The sequence below is a fragment of the Rhododendron vialii genome, chromosome 6a (genome assembly GCF_030253575.1).
Source record: "Rhododendron vialii isolate Sample 1 chromosome 6a, ASM3025357v1".
NCBI classification, from domain to species: Eukaryota; Viridiplantae; Streptophyta; class Magnoliopsida; order Ericales; family Ericaceae; genus Rhododendron; species Rhododendron vialii.
The window spans coordinates 4,616,248-4,627,671 of NC_080562.1; the positions used below are offsets into that span (position 1 = coordinate 4,616,248).

Below are 11,424 nucleotides of genomic sequence, written 5' to 3' on the forward strand. Positions count from 1 at the left end.
ATGGAAAGTGTGAGAGTGCTCTCAAAGCTTTTATAGCCAAGGGTGAGGGGGTGACCGTGACCCACGATCAATTTTTTAATACGAAATCAAAGGAAATAAGATAAACTCAAAGGGTTGGCCAGGAGGCGAAGGTCTAATATTTAAGAGATTTGTTTTCTTCTGAGATCTTAGGTTTGAAACCTTTCAAGTATTATCAATTTCTTTAGAGCCAATCCATACGGAGTTTTGATTTGACTTTAATTGGAGGTGGGCGGTGGAATTTGTTGAGCCCGGAGTGCCTCAATAGATTTAGTTACACAATGTGATCACTACATGCGATCGCTTTAAAAATAAACTTGCGGATGTGATATCGGATGTCATAAAAACTTAATTGAAAGCCTCTCTAACACCAATTAATTTTATAAGAGATTATGGAAAAACGATCCAACAGAATTGAGCTCTCGAAGTGCTTAAACAAATCCCGACATATAAAAAATGACAATATAGGGAAAATTAATCCATTTTATTCCCCCCAAAGTATTACTACTACTTGATCCCCATTTTGAACAATAATTATCATTATAATGACTAGAGCGGACAAAATGCTCATTGGATATTCCTAGTGAATTCTCCTTCAAAGAGTTTATTATGTCCGTGGGAGAAAAAACAAATAACAAAAAAAACCGAAGCAGGTGTGTAGTGCGCATATTCTATTACCAGATGCTTTTTCTTCCTCGACAGTACAATTATTGGAAGCCAGCGCAACATAGTACATACCAAGGTTTTTATAGCGGTAGCGCAAGTATCGAATGATACAAAGCGGAAATCGAGTGTAGCGATCGTGAATTTTTTAAAATTAATTTTTGACGACAAAACACTTGAAGCGGCTGTGACGATCATATAGCAACTGTGAAGCGAACAAAATTGGATAAAAAGTGGTACATATCAAAAATCGGCCGATACAATTGTGAATTTTGGATAATACGGGTATAACAAAGTGTAGCAGTACCAGAGGGCCAAAAAACTAGTACATGACAATCGATTCGATATGTGGTGGTTGATAAATATAAGATTTATCCAAAGTCTACATACGTACATTCACGCGGACAGATTTTTTTTTTTTGATCCGCTCGAAAGTCATTCATAATTAAAAACGCCATACGGCATCTACAGATTTCAATCAAAACCACAAAAGGGTAATACAGGAAAAACCAGAAGGACTAATTGAATTCTGGGAGCAGGGACATCTTCACACCGCCACATACTCAAAGGCATGGTCGGGACATGTGGAGTATGCAACCAGACAAGCAATTTCCTTCAAAAATCAAAACCCTAATCGCAATAATCAAAGCAGCACAGAGAAATCTGTCTTCCCCAATACAGCAATCCAAAGCCAAAACGCCGGCTAAACCGCAAAATAAAAACACAAAGTGTTTTTCCTTTGCCAGTGAGGACGCCACTCCAAAGAGCAAACTCCTGCTGGCACGCGGAGTTCTGGCCACAGAAGGGCAACCGTTGACAGTCCAACGCAGCTCCGAAGCCATAGCGGGCAGACCACTGATCAGAGGCAACAACCAAACCAAACCAGACACAGAAAAACTATACTTTACTTCACATGGACAGATTGGGTCTAAAATTTAGAAAAAATTATAGTTACCCCCCTCTAACTTTTTTTTTTGGCACTTAACCCCCTCAAACTAACTGAAATTCAAACGGTCATAACTTCAAACGGTCATAGCTTCTTCGTCCAAAATCCAAAATATGCAAATTATATATCGATTTCGAGGTCTTGAAGTCAGCTTTCTAATGACACCAAAATCACATCACGATTCAAAGCACACAGAAAGTTATGATCAAAACGGTATTTCTGTCTATCAGCCCTTACTCTTTTGATCATAACTTTCTGTGTGCTTTGAATCGTGATGTGATTTTGGTGTCATTAGAAAGATGACTTCAAGACCTCGAAATTGATATATAATTTGCATATTTTCGATTTTGGACGAAAAAGTTATGACCGTTTGAATTTCAGTTAGTTTGAGGGGGTTAAATGCCAAAAAAAAAGTTAGAAGGGGGTAAGTGTTCGCAAGGGTTAGTTAGAGGGGGGTAACTATAATTTGCCCTAAAATTTATACGAAGTCATCTCGATGCACGAGGACTCCAAAAACTACTGAAGGTGTTGCTTACATGGATGTTTGTGGATAAATTTGTGCAGAGAGAGGTACTTATTGGAATGCTCTCTCTCTCTCTCTCTCTAGCTCTCTCCCTAAAGATAACTCTATAGAACAGTTTTGATAATCAAGTTTTTATTAAGCATGTTGAAATTGATTAAGGCCTTGTTCGTTTGGTAACTTTGAGTGTTTTAGTTTTGGTAGTGGATAGAGAGAGGAATAGGATAATGATTGAATAGAGGGGTAATGAGTGAAGAGAGTTAGAGAGAAAGAGAAATGAAATTAATAATTGAAAAAATAGGGTAATGATTGAAGAAAGATATAGAGTAATGATTGAAAAACAAAGTTAAAACAAAGTAAAATTTGGAAACGAACAAGGCCTAAGTGTATGCGGGGCAAAGAAACGCCCGAAAAAGACATTAGCTATCATAATTAAGGAAAAGAAAAAGCTACATGAACAAGATAATAATAAGTAAGAAATTGATCTTGATAGAAATGTAAACGTGCAGAGATAGGAGTGGAAGGGTGAGTTTGTCTTTGGAAGAGATTAATTAAAAAATGATAGGACAAAAGGAGAGGAAAACGACACAAATCGGGGTGGTTTTCTTTGGATAACTCAGAGCATCCGTCCGGACCAATTTACGCGTACTTTAATTAATTCTTTCTTCGATTTGGTTAAATACAGATCATCTACGCCGAGACTAGAAAATTTATAAGTAATTTTTTTTTTACGGTCTGATTTCAAGAATCGAATTACTAACTCTCGACCAATTGAGTAACATCCAAACCCACTAATCAGTCGGACTAACCTCGGGAGTCGGGGCTATATATGTCTTCTCATTTGATAGTGTCACCATGGTGAACTAAGGGATGGTGACATCGATCTGAGGTGGTCCGGAAAATAGTACTACCGGTCCAAATTCAATGACCAGTGACCAAAATGAGCCTTCAGTAATTTTTTTGTTTTGTTTTTAGCATGTCAATTACAACATTACCCTTTTATGTTTTTTCTACATATGGAAGGAAATATTGTTAATTTACAATGTCAAGTGAATAAAAAGAAAAAACTACTGTAATAGATCAAGGGAATAAAACGCTGCAAAAATAATGTCGACAGATGATGACATCCTAGGATATTTTTTTTGGTACCAAGCTGTTGCATGACATTAATAATTTGAACTTCCGCTAACACTTTTAGAAAAGTATAGTTTTGTTCTTATTTGATTTTTTTCGCGTTTGTTCGTTTTGGCATATGTGATATTTGGAACTGAAAAAAACACTATTTGCAGTACGACACAACTATCTGCAAGAGACTCAATCACGCCCGTGTTAGGTCGAAGCTTCGGACCCGTGTGCTCTGAGCAGTAAAGAGTAGGTTTAGCTAGCCCCACCACGTGCCTAGAAAGACCTAAATCCCTACATTAATCAATGAACATAATCGCCCATTGAATCCAACACTTTGTACGTGGAACATTTTTAGTTTCTATTCTAGGTAAAAAAACAACCTAACAAACTTCTCAAAACTGAGTTCTGAGAAGCTATTTTTTATTGTTATCAATAAAATGTTAGGAGCACTTTCTTAATTTGTTGTTAAAAAAATTAGTTATGAGAAGCTAATCATTTTAATTTGTTTTTGGATTCTGTGCTTTGGTGAATCAACTTTGAGGAAGTGGGTGCTCTCTGGTGAAAGTTTTGGACAGGAGCGGACTGTCAAAATCTTAACTGTCCAACACTGCAATTAATGGTTCGGATCTGCTCGACTCTTCTTACAAAGAATTGAATTCTTCTCAGAAAGAATTTGTGAGTAGATCTGAACCATTGATTTTCTCAATGTATGACCCAGATTAAAATTGTTTTCTCCAAAAACAAAACTTGGACCCGAAAGGATCCCAACCCCCAACTTGACTACATTCTAAAAACATACTCATAAGGCAAAACCAAATCATTTAAAACCAATGAGCTAAGATTGGTGACGAGAAGGTGATTAGCTTGGTGGTCTTGGTTTGAGACTTGGAGATTTGCTTTCTCCTAAGATCTCAAGTTCGATTTTTCTTTAGCCAACAACTTCTAGTGCATCTCACCTCACTTGCAAGCGTCTACAAGAGAAGTTATAAGAATTAATCCGAGGTGCGTGCAAATAGGCTCGATACACCGTGCATTACCCATACACACAAAAAAAGAAAAAAAGCCAGACATAAAAATTAAGTTAAGGCGATGCTCTGACACGGATCCGAATATTCTGGTTATTTTACTGGGGACCAATTTTTTTAATTTCCAAACATGAAGATTCAAAATTAATTGGTTAACTCGGCTTTGAATACAGAAAATAGGGAAGCAGAAGTCTCGAAGGATATACTTGCTTTTTTTAACGCCATGCTTAATTTTTCATAATTATAAAGAAAAAAACTTCTTTACGGAGCAACCTGTAATTAAAGTTTACAGCGTTCAATAGCGCGCGTCCAAAAGTGTTTTGGACGGTCTGAATTGAAAACCAATTTTGACGGGTAAAAATTACGGATTAATTGTTATTAGTCATAATTGAAAAGCAAATCTCAACCATTGATTGCTGAAATGGACGGTCGAGATTGTGCGGAACCGTGAATGTGAGCCGTGAATAAGTTTCTCTCAATTATAAATATCTGAAGTATTTAATATTGTAGTTTGATTAGGACAGGACGCATAATTTCAAGATTGGGTATGTAGGTGAACATAAGAAAGAAGGGGATATTAACTTTGCCAATGGAAAGTTGTAAAATATTATTAAACCTACAGTATTATAATAATTTGATCCAAGTATTTTTTTAAGGAGTACTGTTATGAGTACATATGCAAATACGAATTTTGAGGGGTCTATCTCGGATTCTATAAAGATGATTCAAACCGTCCATTATTTTTAAAATAATTTTTTATGAAGCCCTGTAAAAAATCAGCTCAACCAAATATTGCCAAGGATTTTTTCTGAATTTGTAGGAGTGAAACTGAGCAGTTAAGTAGTTTCGCCCTACAAATTCAAAAAAAAATCCTTACCGATATCGAGTTAAGTTGATTTTTTACAAGGCTCCATAAAAAATATTTTTAAAATAATAGGAACTTTGAATTATCTTTGTGGGATCCATCTCGGATCCCACAAAACTCATATGCACATGGTATGTACAAACTTATATGTACCCGTAACTTTATTATTTTAAAACGTAACACTATTTTATTATTTTCCCAGAACTCTTGGTATAGTCTGGCGGATGTGAGATTCTTTAAAATAAAAAATAATATCGTGTGGGCGAATACATATGATTTTTAATTCATGGTAAAAATTTGACACGTGAGTATGACAGTCACCTCACCTGGGCTCATCTTCCTCCCTGTCCGTCCTTGTGTCTCACAAGAGTGTATATACAGCAAGGTGAAAAAATTCCTTCGTAAATCATGCCGGGCACCGTGTCTAGATTCAATGTACCAATTTGTTTTCTGTGATTCTCGAATCGCAACATGGCTAGATTCAAAACGAACCGATTTGTTTTTTGTGATTCTCGAATCGCAACATGGCTAGATTCAAAACGAACCGATTTTGTTTAATTTCCATCTATATATGGAATGATCACCACAATATCATGCAATGGAAGAATTTTTCAGTGCCGAGCGGGTACCACGTGGTACCCATTCAGTGCATTCGAGCCATCAATTACATTTTTAGACAGCTCGAATTTGGAGAGAGAAAGCGTAGGGGTGAGAGGAGAGGAGAGAGAGAATTTCAATCTGAGCCGTCCAAAAGTGTATCGGAGGGCTCGGTGCATCAAGCGGATACCACGTGAGATATACCTGCTCGGCACTGAAAAATTTCTCCATGCAATGCTTATAATTAAAGTGAGATCCAAGATTTTTAGGGTCAGAAAAAAACTGAGACAAAAATCGAAATCCAGTAATGGAGTATCTAATATCTATCGTGTTAATGATTGCTAAATCAGAAAGTTTTCTATTTTCCTAAAAAGGGAAATGAGGGGGTGGGGGGGAGGGAAATCTTACACTCCACCCACGTAGCTAGATAAGCATTCAAATTGGAATATCATTCCCGATTGCCTCATAGGACGACTAGATACATTGTACCAAAAATTCTAGGAGAAAATATGAAAATTTGAGTGGCTTTTAAAAAAATTGCGTGTTGTAAGTGTTTGTAATTGCGTGTTGTGAGTGTTTGTCTATCGAAAACTCTTAATCGACAAAATTTTGTTTTTATAGGGATTCCTAGAAGCTGAAAAAGGCTTTAAAATCTGATTCTAGAGAAGCTGTGTTTGAGGTGCTTTTCGGATCAAATTTTAAATTTTTAGTGTTTCAAAACTGATTTTTAGCCTTTTGCAGTAAATAGTACCGGTTTTTATTGCACTTTACTGCTATGGTAAACATGTTTGTCTAATTCTAATAAAATCTAAAATTTGTAGCAGAGTTTTAATCTTTAATCTATAATTTTGTATTTACAACTATCGCACTATGTTTTGTGGGGTTTGCAAAATAAAAGAACACATTACAACTCTTTGGTGAATAACCTAAAGAGAGCCTTGATGATTAGCGAAGCGGCAGTAGTGGCAATCCTTTGACTCCTTGTGGCTCAGATGGGTTTTGGATATGTAACTGGAACATGGTTATAAACTGTTGGAAAATTGGCTATAGATCATACATTTGACCGCCTTTTTTTTTCTTCCAAATATTGTATAATTAGCGGGGGTTAGTGGGATGTTAGTCAACAGGAGGCTTAGATACTATCCATAGCTTTAAAACCCCAAACCCCGCACGGCCACACCTTGTGGAGCTTGAACCTAGGCCACAATGGAGGGGGGACGTGAACTTGACCAATTGTGCTAGCATGGCAGTTCATTTAACCTCTTCAAAGCCGTCAAGAACAGGATGAGAAGTCAATTCCAAGCCTTTTGTGGATTTTTTTTAACCATAATGACAATGTTTTTATTTATACCAAAACTGTAGTGCATAAAAATTTTATGCCATGTGCAATATTGACATTTATGCACTACAGTTTTAGCACAAATAAGAATGATTTTGACATTAGCAACATCCTCTGAACTTCTCTCTTCCGGCTTGCTTCTTTGGCCGGCTTGAAGCAAGTGTCATTGTCAGCTCCTCGGCGGCTCGAATCGCCGTCGGATTCTAATAAAGGAGATTTTGATCGTGAGTTTGACCCGAATGAAAATCCGTCCAAGAGTGTGGACTGGAATGTTTGCATAGCTGTCGGCTGTCGCCTTCTTCAACAATAATCGCTTCATCTCATAATTTTGATCTCCTATAAAATTACGTGTAATTTTGAAACTGAAAAATATACTTAAATAATTTTTTGATTTGCATCGTTCAAAAGGTAACAACGAGATGTATCAAATAAGATTCATATCGTACAAAAAATTATTTCAATAAGTATACTATTTTTAAGCTTAAAAATTGCACATACTTTTTTAGGGGACTAAAATATGGAACGGAGTGAGTATATTTTCATCTCAAATTTACTGGTGATAACTAGGATGATTCATAAGACACGGCAAAAACTATAAACTTTAAAATTGCTTCTCTCTCAGTCTTTGGTGCCGTTCCCCTTTCTTTTAAAATTTTTTTTTTTCAAAAAGAATATAATTTCAAATTCAAATATAATGAAAATAAAAAAAATATTTTTAATTTTTTTGCACTGTTTAAAAAATCTCAATGAGATCTATCAAACAAAATCATATTGGTAAGGAAATTATTTGCGTAAACACATAATTTTTGAGCTTGAAATTATCTTCATTTTCTAAAAGTTGTTTCTAAAGAAACTGAAATGGGATCAAACTTCATTTGGCTAGCACAGGAGGGACCCACACAGCACCATAAATTCACTACACTTTAACGTGTATTCCAAATTAAACGTGTATTTTTACTAGGGCAATTGGCCTAGTAATTGCATGTGTATCCACATTAAGTGCTATGAGGTTTCAAGTTCAATTCTTACAAAGAAGAGTTTGAATTGTGATTGGTTCTGTAATGAAATTAACATAAAAATAAAATTCTGTAGTACGACCAAAAAAAATTAAACAAGTCAATTATATAGAAAAAATGTTAATTACTATATGAATAAATAAATCTAAACCTCAATCCACACTTCAAAAAGAAAATCCAAATATTCCCAGAAAAAAGGTTCAAAAAGTTCTCTCTAAATTCATACTCCTATTCCTTTTAGCCGCAAACCAGCTCGATTTCCCCGTCCCCGGCGGCCCGTAAAGCAAATACCCCCTCTTCCAAGCCTTCCCAACGCTCCTATAATACTCCCCACCTCCGATAAACCTGTCCAAATCCTCTATCATGTCCTCCTCCATCTCCGCCGTCTCCATCGCCACCGTCTCGAACGTTTACGGGTGGGTTAATGCCACCGATCTCCAGTAATCCGTCCCGTCGTAATCTACTGTGTGTAATCTCACCGTCTTTCTCTCCTCCTTGATTTCCTTCGCTCTTTGTAGTATGTACGGTAAGTACGAGTTCAGCACCGTTTCTTTGTGTTTCTTGTAGAAAACCAACTCGAAGTATTTAACCTTAGTTTTGGAACCTGCTATTTTGGAAATATTCGTTAGAATTTTTGTAAACTATAATAAACAGGAGACACTAACGCAACAATAAAATATTGAGATAACCATGTAAGCATAAAAGTAGGAGTTTAAGAGAAAATTTAGGAGTATCGAGTCACACGTAAAGCATTATCCGAAGAACATTATCCTAAGAAAAGAGTAGAGAAGATAGGTCCCCCTAGCAATAAGTTGGGTGACGTTTCACCTCCAAATAAAACAATCCCTAAAAAAGTTTGTATGTAGCTAAACAAGTACACTCAAAACAATCAAGATATATGTGTAGTAACTCAACAAGTTGTTAAGGAAATAAAATTCTACATTATTTGAGAGTGGAAAGGATGATCACTTAATAACGTCTGGGATCTCTCTACTCATTGCCAATTGATTTTGAGATGGATATAAAGTTTCCACATGGTATCAGAGCGGGGCCCGTTCCACCCCACATTTTAAAAATTAACAATCCACACTACACGATGACAGACCAGCACAAAGGCTACACAATGATAGAACCTAAATAGTGGCCACACGTAACAGACCTCAAATGCGGCTGCACGTGAGAGGGGATATTAAGGAGAGGGGATGTTAAAGAAATAGAATCTCACAATACTTGGGAGTGGAATGGGTGATCACTTAATAACATCTGGGACTTCTCTACTCATTGCCAATTGATTTTGAGATGGATATAAAGTTTCCACAGTATATGGGCTATGGTCAAGGACGGAGCCAGGAATATCACCACGCAGAGACGACCGTGCATGCGAGAAAAAAATATAAATACACATGCATAATCATGTAAATACATTAAAACTCAAAATAACTTAAATACATAAATCGGTTTGACTAATGAGATCGATCTTGATGTATGTGTCTTGTTTTTCTTTATTGTTTTTCTTCTTTTTTCATTCATCACAACTGAACAAATTCGGTACATGAGCTTTCATGTTACTTAATTTTACCAGTCCAAAAAAAAAAAAGAATTTGTAGGAGTCTAGAACAACAATTGGGGAAAAACATATCTACAACTTAAATTTCACCAAAATTATTTGGGGTTTCCAAAATCTCTTCTCCTCCATCGCTATTTTCTCGAAATTGTCTTTGAAGTCTTAACAATTAGGGATATTTATGCCAAGAGAGAGAGATGGGGGGATTTGGTGTGCCATTGAGATTTTAAGGCAAAAAGAAATAAAATATAAAGCACTAAACCCATCTAACAAAAGATGGAAGTTCATTACTTGAATATTTACAATATTAACCCTATAGTTTTATTTTTTGTTATATTTTAGCCCTTAGTCTTTAGTAATTAATGTTGATATCCTTGTATTTTAAAGGTTACTATTATTTTTTTTTCAAAATTCTGCACAGAGGCGAGTTTATATACTTTCATTGAATTATTTTTTTTTACATATAATATTAGTGTTTCTTTTTCTTCTTGCAGGGGCGACCGGCCCCTCCCTGGCTATGGTGATGCCTACGGTGTTTTGTGCGACAACAAGTATATGGGCTATGGTGATGCCTACGGTATTTTGTGCGGCAACAGTTAGGAGCGGGTTAGGATTTTGTGGGGCTGGGGCTGTAGGGTGGGGTCTTCTTGGGCCTATTTTTTTGGGCTATGTTGTATATTTAGATACTAGGTGTGCTTGATTATATTATTTTTGGACTCCCGTGTTAGACTTTAGGGGCTGGGCTTCAACCCATATAATGTACTGTTCAATTTTTTGTTGAATTTTCCTAAAAACTTTTTGTTGGATTTTCCTTTTCCCTCTTTCCGTTTTTAATAAAATTTTGCCGGTCAAAAAAAACACTCAACAAGTATATGAACGAAATAAGATTACTTTTCCTCTCAAAACACATGTATACCACACTATATAATAGTTCGTGGCACTGGAGTCAATACTAAATATAATTCAATTCATAAATATAAATGCAATAAAATCAAAGAAATAAATGCAATAAAATCAAAGAAATAAATGCAATAAAGTTAAATAATAAAATCAATCATAAACTTCATCGAATAAATCAATGTAATGAATTTTACTAAATCACAAAACGTCTAACACCTGCGTGGTTCTCGATGAACACAGTGCGTAAAGCCCACGTGAGCTTGACCTTGACGGTGCCGTTCTGGAAGGAATCGTGGATGTCCTGGTTTTTGTCGACGTAGACGGAGGGGAGTTGGTCTTTTTCGAGCTTGTGGGCTTCGATGCGGTGGATGGAAGGGGATAGCTTGGTGGACAAGTAAGTGTTGACGGCGTCGTACAGGTGGTTGGGGGAGAGGCCGTCGGATTGTTTGATGACGACGGTGAGTTGGAAGGAGAGGCGGGTGGCGAGTTTCTTGAGGTAGGTTTGGAGGGGGGTGGGGACGGACTCGGCGGTGAAGGTGATGGTGCGGAAGCAGACGGCGGTGAAGGTGATCACGGTTAACACGTTTAAAAAGGTTGCCACGGTTTCCCATGACGGCAGTGGTAACTTCATATCTCTCTCTCTCTCTCTCTCTCTCTCTCTCTCTCATGCTGAGTTTAGAAACTACTGCAATTTTGTTGGATGGCAATTTAGGGTTTTGTAATTGTAAGAAATATATATATACACTTGTTGATGCCTTGATGGGTGGGTTCAGGGGTTTAGGTTGCTTGGGGAGGAATTTATCAACGGTGTATTTCATTCCTTTCTTGTTGGCTGCAGGGAAAACA

The 11,424-nt window shown here is 36.7% G+C and overlaps 1 pseudogene; it reads right to left on the reverse strand.

The window, feature by feature from the left end:
* Positions 1-8,314: 8,314 nt before the first annotated feature.
* Positions 8,315-11,209, reverse strand: LOC131328287 (AAA-ATPase At3g50940-like; annotated as a pseudogene).
* Between the last annotated feature and the right edge of the window lie 215 nt (positions 11,210-11,424).